Below are 13238 nucleotides of genomic sequence, written 5' to 3' on the forward strand. Positions count from 1 at the left end.
ATTACGAGCTGCCATCAGATGTCTTATGCAAAATTGCTTCGAGCAACGCATATTTGAACAAAGTGTCGAACTCAAAGCTGCAACTGACTGTACCGACTGAAGAGAAACACAGCGATGACAGCGAAGAAATGGGGGCAAATTGTTGTTTCGACAGATACGCTGAGTTTTAATTATAATATTTTATTAATATTTATAAACATTGTTTCGTTGTTCTCTCATTATCATCAGAGTTTATTAATGTTTTAATAAAACAGATAATTTCCATTTCATGTCAATAAGTTCATGTTTTTTTATGCGGATTTCCCACCGAAAAACACCAAAATTACCTTAAAACCAGTCAAAAACGTCAAATTTACCGTGAAACCACTAATTTTCCCGCCAACCGCTAAACTCCTATGTATCCTCACCAACAGCCTTTCAAAATCACCAGTTTTAGCGAGAAAACTACTGAGCTGGCAACTCTGATTTCTGATGGTTCCCCCATAAGAATGAATATTCCAAATTACCCTTGAATACTTGGCCTCGAATCGATATCATAAATTTTAGTGCTACACGTAACTGAGATGGAATTTTTTGTCAATTGATTAAGCTTTTAGAATAAAATAAAAAGAATGAAGTTTTTCTTAACTCAGGGATTTTAATCTCTAAACCCTGTTCGGTTGCTCGGTAAATATTTCTTATATCGATCAAGGACAAAGTTTGCATCCGATGCCCCGTGGCTAGTGCCAACAAGGTCACCAGCTTCAAGGTCAAATTTTCCAAACTGATCTCCTCGTTTGGGTAAAAACTAGACAAATATTTCAAAACAATTTTTGGATCCCAAGTTGAGTCGTATTTGGGCTCCGCTGGTCTTAGTCTTGCGACGCCCTTGAAAAACCGTTGTATGTTGTCGTTCTTTCCCAACTCGGATCCTCTGATGAGCGAAATCGCGGATCTATAGCAGTTTAGCGAACTATATGACGCTCCTCTCTCAAATTGCTCCGTGAGAAACAATATAACATATCGTCTCCGAGGCTGTTAAACGGGTCGAGCTTCTTGGCCGCACAAAAAAGCCACCATCTTTTTAGGCCGCAATCGTATTCACGGAGTGACGATTTCGCTAAAGATGCTATTGCTATCTCCACTGTTTCCATTGGAAAATTCCTCTTGATAAACGCCTCCCGGATAATCTGGCGGCAACCAGAGTAAGGCAGTGTCACAAGGGGTGTATCTCTCTACAGGAAGATTGAATCAATTTAATATTCGGTTTAGAAATAATTGGTTCAGCATCAAGCAACGACAAAAATAAGGGAAACCATGGTTGAGCTTCCCAGTGCGGCACAACTATTATTCCGCACGATTTCTCACGCTCGATCTTTTGGAGCGTTCTCAAAATGACAGAGAACGGAGGGAAAGCGTAAAAAAATCAACGCTTCCACTCGATTGTGAACGCATCAATTGCTATAGATTCAGGATCTCTACGCCACGAAACATAATTGCTGCATTTTTTATTTGCCCGCGACGCGAATAAATCGATTTCTGGTTCGCCAAAAATTTCTACTATTATCTGGAAAGCTCTATCCGAGAGAGCAAACTCTGTTTCGGGTTGTAATCTTCTCGATTCTCGATCGGCCTCGACGTTCTCACAAGATCGTATATATGACGCTGAAATCCATATATTTCTTCTCTCACACCATTGCCAAATTTCTTTAGTCAGAGAACTGAGGTTCTCGTACTGACTATCTCTCATTCGGTTTATATATGCAATCGCGGTCGTATTGTCTATACGTAATAGAATATTGCTTTGTCGCATGTCTCTCGCAAAGCATTTTAATCCGAAAAAGGCTGCTTTTAATTCTAATTCGTTTATATGAAGCGCTCAATTTTCTTTGCTCCAAAACCCGTGATCTCTACGATCTTGACAATAAATGCCCCAACCAGTTCGCGATGCGTCAGAAAAAATTTCAAGCTCGAAAACTAGCTCACTCATTGGCGCCCTGGCGGAAACGATATTCTTTTCTCACCATGCAAAGTCTTCGGACAGACTTTTTGGTAAATACATTTTAGAATCGAAGTTATTGCCGTTTGCTTCGAGTGCCAAGGTTCGCTCCTTCTTGAATCCTCTCACGTAAATCATCCCGTACTTTACCGTCGGTACCGCGAGACTAGGGTACCGACGAAGCCTGCAAATTCTCTTATTGTACAACAGTCGAGTTTGTTAAATTGACGAAGCAAATTGAGAGTTCTTTGGACTTTATCTTTTGGTAATTCTAGAACCATTTTGGTGGAATCAAATATGAATCCTAAATATTTGCATCGCTGTGTCGGTACTATCTGGCTTTTTTCTTGGTTAATAATAAATCCCAAATCTTGTAACAACTCAATTGTTCTCTGAACGTTCTGAATGCAACTCTCATATGATCTGTCGATAATAAGAATATCGTCGAGATAGAAAACAGAGGCTAGACCGCTTTTTCTTAATAATGCTGCTATCGGTTTCAATAACTTGGTACAAACGTAAGGCGCAACGTTGAGGCCGAATGGCAAACACGTGAACTCATACAATTCGTCCTTATACAAAAATCTCAAGAATTTTCGGCTGTGTTTGTGTATGGAAACGAGATAATATGCGTCTTGTAGATCCAATGTAGCCATAAAATCCTGCGATCTAATCAATTTCTTCGCTACTTTCCAATCTTCGATCTTAAAATGATCTGCGGTAATAAAGTTATTGAGATTTTTAAGGTTTAATATCAATCGATACGACTTGTCTGGCTTTGGGACTAAAAAGATATTTGACAAAAATTGACCTTTAGACCCCGCACATTTTTCAATGGCGCCTTTTGAAATGAGTTTATTTATTTGACCTGTAATAAGCGCGTGCTCTTGTTCCGTCCATCTGTGTTCTACTGGAGGACGATCTTGAAATGGATACGATGAAAAATGTATTTTATAACCTCGCAACCATTTTAGAATCACCGGATCATCGGTTATCTTTGTCCACGCGCCATAAAAAGCACTCAGTCGACCTGCTGTTTTACCTACATTTCCTGTTTCATTTATCGGCGTTTCCTGTAACCTCGGAACGATTCTCGGCGATCCATTGACCTCTTCGATTCTGAATTGTTGTTGTTCCGACTGCTGCTGTGGTTCTCCTTGTTTTGGCGGCTGTTGTACTGCCGGCCCCCGCCCGACAACACCGGACGATTCCTTGACGAATATTGTCGAGACGGGCCCTTCGCGTTTTTTGTATTTTTCTGGACGTTTGACTGTTGTAACGGCTTCGCCGCTGGTTTGAGATCGTTCGACGTCTTTTCTAAGTTTTTTGCAATTTTTAATTTTTCGTCCAAATCTACGCCGAATAACCATTCGTCCACCGACGTGTTTGATAATGTCATTTTCAAGGTCGAGTTCAAATTGGCTAGAATAAGCCCTTTCCTCGCTAGAGACTCCTCGCGGTGTACTGAGGCGAGAAGTCTACTTGCGTCGCTCAATTTTTCGAGTAGCTCTATTTTCTCTGGGCCCCCAACTTTGAGCGCAATTGTAATTGCTCTGCCAAGAGCTCCAAGACCCGCCGCAACCCGTTCCTGCTTCTCAACGATTCGTTTATCTCTCTTCAGTGCTGTTTCTTGAACTGCCGCTGTAATTTCTGCTTTCAGCTTGTCCCGACGAACTCTGAGACGACGATGAACTCCGCGACAACGAGCGCTTACCTGTAAAATTAATACTGCTGCTTGACTTCCCAAGTCTAATTTGCATCGGGGGTTCCACCCAGTGAGCCAGTGAAAATACGATACACGCAATCTGAGTCAAACTCGAGCGTCGTTCGCTTGTACCGTCTTCTCTCGTAAAACAAGAGGCGTACGATCTGGTAAGAGCCAAAAGTACGACATACAACGATAAAATCGTTTGCGTGTAACCAACTGTGAGTTGGTTTGGTACACGGCGCCGTAAACTTTTCAAAAAAGCAAACGCGCCAATAGCGTGTTGAGCGAAAAGTGAGGTTAAACCTCTACTTACGCCGCTTCCTCTCCTGACGTTCCAACTTCCTCTCCAGACGATAGATTTTTTTCTTTATCCGCCTATTCTTGTCTCCTTCTTCATGCGCACTCCTTTTCTTTCTTTTTCTGCCCATAATTACTGATTTTTTAATGGGCTTGAATAATCTTGATGTGACGACACGTGCACAAAGCGAAAGAATGAAGATTCAAGATGGACGCGAGTCAAAGAGGACGTGGGATGGCAGCACACGCGCAGGACCGCGTCGTATGGGGAATTTTTATTCCAGCTTTAAAATTTGTGGCGACACTGTGGGAAGTGGGGGGTACTACATCTTTGATCTCGAGGAAGAGGCGCGAAATACAATTGAAATCAGATACTCTGTAAATACGATGTTTTTCTTTATCCAATGTTCGTGAATTAATGCTCAATAGCGCAAATCGTTCTAATAATATCAATTTACGTTTCTTCCACGAAAACTCTTTGAATGATTTTGAATGAAGCTATAGAAATTTAACAATTATTTCGGAATTACCATGGTGCCCTGTATAACGGCTTCAACTCTCTCAACTTCTACGTTCCATGCTACAACCTCGATTTTCATACCGTCGCTGTTGTTGATAGTGAATGTGAAAACCACGAGTGACTGCGGCCCGACACATTTTGAGGCTTCCACTTCGTCAACATAACCCACTATTTCTCTGCAATTTTCATAAAATTTCTTATCACTCACAAAAAAGTTTTTCTTTTTAACAATCAAGCATGCGGTTCAAGAGACTCGGTAGAGTCTCGAGACAAGTACATTGACAGCCCTGTCGTCTGCTGGCCCGAGGCTCTCGCCGAGACTATACTGTCTCTGAATAAAACGATTCGCGGTGGTGGGGGTAAAATTGGCATGTGATTTTCTTTAATTGCGAAGCTCATGAGTTATGTACGGCTTTGAAAATTGAACTTTAAGCTAATTAAGAAGTTCTCTGTCGAATGAGCCCAAAATCAGCATTCTCGGTGGCGTATTTGCTGAGAAAAAACTTTGCACGAGCTCAAGATTATGCAAAAGTTACTGACACATCACGAGTTCGACGTATACGTATACGCGTTTTGACGTAGTTAGTGGTAGTAGAGTTGTGCCTCTACGCATTCTGATTGGCTCAACGATGTCGGCTCCTCCAGCTGCTAGGCCGACCGCGAGTGGGGCTCAAGAGTTAGAAGGCCTAAAATAGCGAACAGGCATTCTGTATATCTATATATGCGTTATACAGAATGCCTGTTCGCCATTTTAGGCCTTCTAACTTTTGAGTCTTACCCCGATCGCGCTCAGACTCCGTGAATATTATCGATCATCGTATAAACAAACGGAGTTTTGACATTATGGAATGCGTGTGGGATAAATAAAGAAAACTTTCGTCATCTAACGAAGTGCATAGTACTAAAACCTGTGAAATGCTAAACTAAACCGGTATAAAAGCCAGTCGCGTAAATGTAGTCTGTGATCCGACGTGTGTAAAAAAGAATAAAATAAAAAAATACGCGGTGCATGTCGACGAAACTTTTTAAGATTTCATTAATTCGTTTGACTGAAAATAAGTTTAACTTATATATGATTTGTAAATAGGTTATACGATATCAATACATCGATACGCACATCCGAAACCACCTGAGACTTGTTTTCATACTGAACGTCATTTTGACAGGTGAGGTTATGATCCCCAAAGTGCTGTTGTGTGCGGACTCTAATTAATAAATGAAAATGGTTAGTGAAAAGTGGTTAATATTTATTTTGTTAAAACTTGTGGTATACTAAACTGGTATAAAAGCGGCCGCGTAAATGTAGACTGTGATCTGTGTGTGCAAATAAAAAATATAAAAAATGCGCGATGCATATGTCAACGAAACTTTTCAAGATTTCATTATTTCATTCGATTGGAAATAAATGTCAACTAAGATAATCTTTCAATTAAACCAGAGTGCGCGGAATATTGTTCAGTATAAATATATCGTCAGTTGCGTGATTATATATCATGTGTAATTATGTAGGTTATATATACGAGTTCCCTTTGATAGCTGTGTGGTAACGAACCGGCCGGGGTTTGACGTTACGAAGTGCGGGACATATGTAACAAACGTTCGCATAGTTAATGAATAATATAAATAAGGCAAATCAGTTTATCAAAAATAGGTCTGGAAGTTGTAAGAAAAAATGTTCGTCAACTTATAACGTCAAATTTTCTTTTTGCGATCTGAAATATTATGGTTGATAATTAATAAAACAAGAACACACGGAACTGTTAGTATATATACTTCAAAAAAGTAAAAAAAGAACGCCAAGTATTAAAAAACCGCCCCTCTAGTTTCGAATGATCTTTACTATATTTTCAGTAAATGAAAAATTTCCTTACCCATTATTTATTACTAAAATGACATAGTAGGATGATCAAGATAAGAAAAAAAATATGAGATCATTTTAGCATAGCCAAGGATTTTGAATAAATTTCGATTTCTGCAAAGAATCATGTTACACCTCCAACTGTACTGGCTAAAGAGTTTTGTGACTTCAAGCGTTCCCAGAATGATTTTGCGATTAAGATATTGTTATTCTAATTTAATGCACAAATTCACTGTCAAAATTACACATAAACTTGGCGTGGATGGTTTTCAAATGGAAGCTCGGGAAGACACGATTGATCAAATATACTATTCAAAATTAATGGTTTGATGAATCAAATAGATTCCTGAGATAGTGTATAGATGAAAGAGATTAATGAAGAAAATAAAATAATTAGCAAATATGAATGATTTAATGAATTATTACACAATAAATATCCAGGCGAATAGTTTAAATTATTGAATCAACAAACGAATAGAATGTGGAGAAAGTATGGTTTTAGGACTAAAAGAAATAGACAATCTGGTGAATGAATCAGAGAATGGGATACAGAATACTTGTGATGAACCAGTATATGGATAGGTAGACAAGTAAAAAATTCATACGTGGCTGGATGAAGGATAACGAAATAAGAAACAAATGAATTAGTGGGCATTGAAATTCGCTCTAGATGCAGACGGATGGAGCATTAGCATTCCTTCGCCGAGCTTCCATTTGAAAACCATCCACGCCAAGTTTATGTGTAATTTTGACAGTGAATTTGTGCATTAAATTAGAATAACAATATCTTAATCGCAAAATCATTCTGGGAACGCTTGAAGTCACAAAACTCTTTAGCCAGTACAGTTGGAGGTGTAACATGATTCTTTGCAGAAATCGAAATTTATTCAAAATCCTTGGCTATGCTAAAATGATCTCATATTTTTTTTCTTATCTTGATCATCCTACTATGTCATTTTAGCAATAAATAATGGGTAAGGAAATTTTTCATTTACTGAAAATATAGTAAAGATCATTCGAAACTAGAGGGGCGGTTTTTTAATACTTGGCGTTCTTTTTTTACTTTTTTGAAGTATTTTTATAGTGATTTCGCTTTTTTTTTAGAAGAGTGACAATTAGTAAATATTTTGGAAAATTATACATTTTTTCTTATCTCCAAAAAATTGTTTACAAATGATTTGTTTAAAGTTGAGTAACTACCTTCAGATGGCGAAAGCAATCAACGTTACTAAATATTTATTTTTTCTATGTTGACGGACAAAAACTGTTTAGTCAATTTCAAATGATGTAAATCTTGTCTATATTAGAATGGTCTTATATTTTTTTCCCTATCATGAAACAAATAATAAGGAAGAAAATTTCAAATTAACAATGATAATATGTGAAGTTCATTCAAAACTAAGGTTGCGGTCTTTTAATATTTGTCGCGCTTTTTTTTACTTTTTTTCAAGTGTTTTCACTACCGAGGAAAAATTTCCGAATAAAAGACCAAAAATGTTCCGCACTCTTTTTTCTTCTACTAGGCCACTGGTTTAGATCTCGGATGCAAGAAGGAGCATTTTAAAGGGAAGAGCTTACTTTGGTTTATTTTGGTTTACTTTGGTTTATTCGAAAAGTCATTACGACCCTTTTTACGGGTGCTACGTCATTTCGAAAGACGTTGATTTTTGGTTTGTTGGATTCCCCTTTCAATTGGACCGCGTTTTCACATGAAATTTTTTCCCCTCAATTCTACGAGCGAATCCTCAAAAGTTGAGGTTTTAGATTCAATTTTTTTATTGGAAACGATTTTTTCGCTCAATCATCGCGTTTTTAGTAAAAGAAAAATTTTGAAAATTCCCACGTATCGCGAGAAATATTAAATTTCACACGATATTTCAAACGTAAAAAGAGTCGCGTCAGCGATTGTTTATTCACTAAATTTTTTTTAACATTTTCCGCCATGCAATTTTCAGTGAAACTTCAAGTACCTCGATTGTCGTAACTCTGAAACAATGAGGTTTTTTAATGAAATTTGAAGGAAAAGTTTTACCTTTTATTCAATTTCAGCTCATGGGAATGATATCAGATTTTTTTAATTTTTTACTTCAAACAGTTATGGATTGATCTAGGTTTTTCGAGAATCATGAAGTCGTATTAGAATATTCAACGTAGAAAAAGTGTCATTTTTGCTTTTGAATTTTTTATTGATCGATTTCTTTATAATAAGACATGGCACGAAACACTGAAATGCATTCTTGAGAAACTCATAGAAAAAATACTGTGAATTGTGTAAAAAGTACTCATAAAATGTTTGTCTCATATCAAAGAAACTACCTTTGGTGTACAGCACTTTTTTCACAATTCACGAAATTCACAAGTTTTTAAAAAACGAGCATTGGCATCTCATACCACGTATTCGCTCTGTGTACGTGGGCGAAGCCAAAAATCTAATACTACTGCACTAATAGTATTAGTGTATTCATGCATACTGCCAGCACCACCGTAAATGGAACTCCGGCGTTTTTGGGGGAACACGTATACACGACACACGCTCACTTTCAAAGTAGTGCGAGCGCACTACTTTACGCGCACGGAGCGAATAACCTGTTGACTGGTAAATACAAAAAAAGTTGGGTCAGTTCTGGTAATAATGTATGATATGCGTACATATTGAAATCTTGTTTTAAATTTTCAACCGATTGGTATGAAAAAGGGTTTACAAGGATTTTTTGTGTTGTCGAATCGACTTCTGGGCATAATTTTCACCTTGAAAGAGGTGAAAATCGAGCGTTAAGGCTAACATTGTTAGATTTTTCAATGGAAAGTTATTATGCGATATTACCCGAAAATTCCAAGTTCCACACTAGACTCTTTTGTCGAAATAGAACTAAATTCACTATCCCCGAAGAAATTAAAAATAAGGGTCGGGGTGAAATTTTCAGATTTTTCAATGGGAAGTTTTTATGCTATATTACATAAAAAGTATTCGTTTTTGAGGATACCAGATTCTTTTATCGAAATAAAATAAAATTCACCACCCGCGAAAGGATGAAAAAAAAGAGTTGGGGGTGAAATTTTCAGATATTTCAATGTGAAAGTTTTTTACATTACGTGAAAATTGCAAGTTTTTTAGGACACGAAACTCTTTTATTGAAATGAAAAAAAAAATCACCATTTCCTAAGGGGTGAAAAATAAGGTTTGAGGGTGAAATTTCCAGATTTTTCCACGAGAAATTTTATGCTTTTCCACATAGAAACTGTATGTTTTTTGTAGAGCATGAAAGTCCTTTATCGAAATAAACCAAAACTCCCGATCTGCCAAGGGGTGAAAAATGAGGGTTGGGGGTGCATTTCAATAGAAGAGTCTAGTGTTCTAAAAAACTCAGAATTTTCATGTAATATAGCACAAAAACTCCCTATTAAGAAATCTAAAAATTTCATCCCCAAACCTTATTTTTCACCCTTTCGCAGGTAGCGAATTTTATTTTACTTCGATGAAAGAATCTGGTACCCTCAAAAACGAACATTTTTTATGTAATATAACGCAAAAATTTCCCATTGAAAAATCTGAAAATTTTACCTCTAACCCTCACATTTCACCCCCTCGGGGATAGTGAATTTTATTCATTTTCATCCTAAAAAATTTGGATTTTCCATGTAATATAACATAAAAACATGCCGCTAGAAAAACAGAAATATTCACTTTCAACCCTTATTTTCATCCTTTTCGAAGGTAGCTACATGAAAATTAAGATTGGGAATGAAATCAGCAACCTCGCAAATCCCAAGAAACAAATTTTCATGTATTTCGGTAATTTATTGACTCGTGCCAGTTTTGGCACGAAAACCAGAAAAAAAAGCTTACTAGTCAACCGGTTAATAATAAAAAATCAAATGTAAAAATGAAATTTTTTCCACTCTGTATATTCTAATACGGCTCCATAGTTCTCGAAAATTCCAGATCAATTTATTAACGTACCATGTAGAAATTTTTGGTTGACAAAAATTAGCAAAAAAATCTGATAAAATTTGAATGTGTTAGAATTGAAGAAGTAAAATTTTTTCTCTCCGAATTTTCCAAAAAACCCCATTGTTTTACTACAGTTACCACAATCAATGTACTCGAGGTTCCGCTGAAAAATAAAAAAAATAAAAATATATCGAAAATTGAGGAGACAAATTGTTTTATCTGAACTTGCGGCCCAGTTGAAAAAGAAATTAAACGAACGAAAATATCAATGTTTGTTGAAACGATGTAGTACCCGTAATGAAAGTCGTAGAGACTTTTCGAATACACCAAAGTAAAGCTAAATGTCTTCTCTTCAAAATACGCCTTGTTGCATCCAAATATCTAAACCAGCGGTGCAGTAGCATTAAAAAGAACGTGAGAACGTTTTTGGATATGCGTATAGATCTCTCGCCACGCTACGACGAGTGGGAGAGAGTCTTCGCGCGCTGTCTCTCGCGCTCGATCGGGCGCGAGTAGAGGGGATATCGCGTTCAGTGGACTGGGCGAAACGAAACGGGACAAAAGTAACGTTTCCTGCAAAGGACGTATGTCCAAAGGTAAACAAACGCTACTTAAGTCTTTCTGACTCCAAGCGACTAGCGCGTACCGAAACATTCGATTTTAATTGCTTAAATCATCATATCTCGGGATTGAGTAAACGGATTTACTTGCAATAAGGATCAATTGAAAGAGAAAAATCGAAAAAAAATTATCACTAATTTTCAGATTTTTAACTACAATGGTTTATCCGTAAGAACGGTTTGAAAAACGTTATGACGTCATAAATCGACATATTCGCGTATATAAGAGTGCGGCAGGGCTCGCGCTGACTTTTCTTTTACACTTTCGTTTTTTTTTTTAATACTTGGCGTCGAGCCGCTACCGCGTCTCTTGATAAATTCTCTTTTATCTCATGTAACTTGCTGTTTATGAACTCAAGAACAAATATCAACAGAGTGTGGAATGCGAAATTGAAACATTGGTCGATTTATCGAGGAATACTATGTCATGTATGCTAGAATAAATTGAATTTTTGCAAATAATCTCTTTCTTATTGTTTTCAAATAATAAATCGAAAGCCGTATTTTGACAAATAATTATAGTCAACAATTTAAACCCTAGATATTTGTTTCGTGTGTCTAATGCTTGAAATTCAATTGAAAACTCTTATTAACGTTGAAAATACCGCGATAATCAGTATATTAGTGGATAAATCATTCACTAATACTGCCGGGTTTTAATGTATTTGAATATTTTTCACGGTTTAAAATAATTTTCTTTGCGAAATTTGATAATTTTTGTTTACATTTTTCGTGGTATAATGCGAAAACGGGCGATCATCAATGTACTCACTAACGGATGTAACGATTGGTCAAAAAAAGTACAATTCGCTAGGGCTTGTCCAAATTTTTTTTCTCCGAGGGAGGATTTTTGCGGCTTGATATCCAATCTTTTTTCTGTGGTAGTTCTAAATTTTCAAATAAGGTTTTCAAAAGTTTTCCACTGTTTCTATTATGATAATCGAAAATAATTTATCCAATGATTTTCGTTAAGTTTTCTGCAACTTATAACAGTTTGATATTCTTCGAATGTATGATGTTTCCTCATGTTTCCCTCATGATGATGGTGATGATGATGATGAAACACGATGATCCCCTCATGTTTCATCGATTCCGAATGTGTCCACAATTTTGTGGGATTAAAACTATTTTCCGTAACGTTTATGAATATTTTGTATTATTGAGGAATTTTCCCCCCTCATTTACGAATTTTATTTTCAATTTTTTTAATCAAATCGTTGTGAATAAAAAAGATATGAAAATTTTTCAATGAAACGAATTTTTTGATTGATTTTCCGTAAAATTTGACAGAAAGAGAGAGAGAGAAAAATATATATAATGCTCACCAAGTCCACCAGGAAACTTCCGATGACTTTTTGAAGCATTCTTTTCTATTCACAGTATCATACCCAGAGATATCAAGTTGATGTACACATGTCGATGTATAAAATTTTTAAACTCTGCATGTAGCGACTGAGTTCCAATCAGAGAAATGAATAGTATTGAGTGTGTCAGGACCAACAGATTTGCTTATTTTTTAATATATATCTATTTTGAAAACATAAATTCTTATGCCAATCATAAATGGGCCACCGCTGACTTTTTGTACCATTTTGAATTATTTATTATTTATGTATTACCATATTCTATAATTTTTTAATAATTTTCATAATTTATATATACCCATATTCCATAATCAAAAATAGGAAGTGCTAATACTTGGCGCACAAGTGTAAACACAGAATTTTCAAAGTTTGCCAGTATCTGCTGCAATTTCTTCATCTACGTTATGATACAGACAGACAAAAGTACCACAGATTCATGAAATTAATTATGCCATAGTTAAAAAGAAAAAAGACAGCGCAATTGAAAGAGAACAGAAATCAAAATTGTTTCATGTATCTGTGCATTAGTTTTTGAAGACAGTAATTTCAGACCTATTCAGAAATAAGTAGGTGAAGACTTTAGTAATGAATATCTTCGTTAATATATTCCAGTCGGAACCAAAAAGTTAAAAGATTGGCATACCTGCTACTTCACAGAAATATCAAAGTTCATAGGTACTTGCTACGTACCAGTTATACAGACTTTGGTGCTATAGGGAAAAACACTTCAAAATTACATGAACCACATTTTTGAAACTTATTATGACACATTCAAGAAAAAAGTGACAGATACGATGCATGTTGAAGCAAGCAAAATGCTGTAATTTTGTATGTCTCCATGGTTATCCGCAGACAAAATATTTGATCACATCCAAAAATGATCAGGTGTAGACTTACAGACATGAATTTTTCAACCCACAATGCCAATCGCAAACATGGTC

This window comes from Venturia canescens, chromosome 8 (genome assembly GCF_019457755.1).
Source record: "Venturia canescens isolate UGA chromosome 8, ASM1945775v1, whole genome shotgun sequence".
Lineage (NCBI taxonomy): Eukaryota > Metazoa > Arthropoda > Insecta > Hymenoptera > Ichneumonidae > Venturia > Venturia canescens.